The 700-nt window shown below is 49.7% G+C and overlaps 1 protein-coding gene across 1 annotated transcript in view; it reads right to left on the bottom strand.

Annotated features, from left to right (window-relative positions):
• LOC102989054 (SWI/SNF-related matrix-associated actin-dependent regulator of chromatin subfamily A-like protein 1) overlaps window positions 1–700 on the bottom strand; it is a gene marked incomplete at its 3' end in the record, with an annotated part of 35,317 nt that overhangs the window by 5,261 nt on the left and 29,356 nt on the right. The window lies entirely within an intron of this gene.

Here is a 700-nt window from a genome sequence, read left to right as displayed (position 1 = left end):
AAAAAAAAGAATCCGCCTGCCAATGCAGGGGACACGGGTTCGAGCCCTGGTCTGGGAAGATCCCACATGCCATGGAGCAACTAAGCCCGTGCGCCACAACTACTGAGCCTGCGCTCTAGAGCCCGTGAGCCACTACTACCGAGCCTGTGTGCCACAACTACTGAAGCCCACACGCCTGGAGCCCGTGCTCCACAACAAGAGAAGCCACCACAATGAGAAACCCTCGGCAGCCAGAGAAAGCCCGCACAAAGCCATGGAAGACCCAACGCAGCCAAAAATATATATAAATAATTAATTAAATAAATCTATTAAAAAAACAGGTTTTAGAAATCGTGATTTTTAAAAATTTTTTATTTTTTTATTTTTTTGGCTGCGTTGGGTCTTGTTGCTGTGCCCGGGCTTTCTCTAGTTGCGGCGAGCGGGGGCTACTCTTCATTGCGGTGCACGGACTTCACATTGCAGTGGCTTCTCTTGTTGTGGAGCAAGGGCCCTAGGTGTGTGGGCTTCAGTAGTTGTGGCTCATGGGCTCTAGAGTGCAGGCTCAGTAGTTGTGGCGCACGGGCTTAGTTGCTCCGCGGCATGTGGGATCTTCCCAGACCAAGGATTGAACCCGTGTCCACTGCACTGGCAGGTGGCTTCTTAACCACTGCGTCACCAGGGAAGTCCAGAAATCACGATTTTCATTTTTTTTTTTTTTTTT

This window comes from Physeter macrocephalus, unplaced genomic scaffold (assembly GCF_002837175.3).
Source record: "Physeter macrocephalus isolate SW-GA unplaced genomic scaffold, ASM283717v5 random_461, whole genome shotgun sequence".
NCBI lineage: Eukaryota > Metazoa > Chordata > Mammalia > Artiodactyla > Physeteridae > Physeter > Physeter macrocephalus.
Note: the sequence above shows the minus strand (reverse complement) of the source record. Positions and strands in the feature narration are given on the sequence as shown.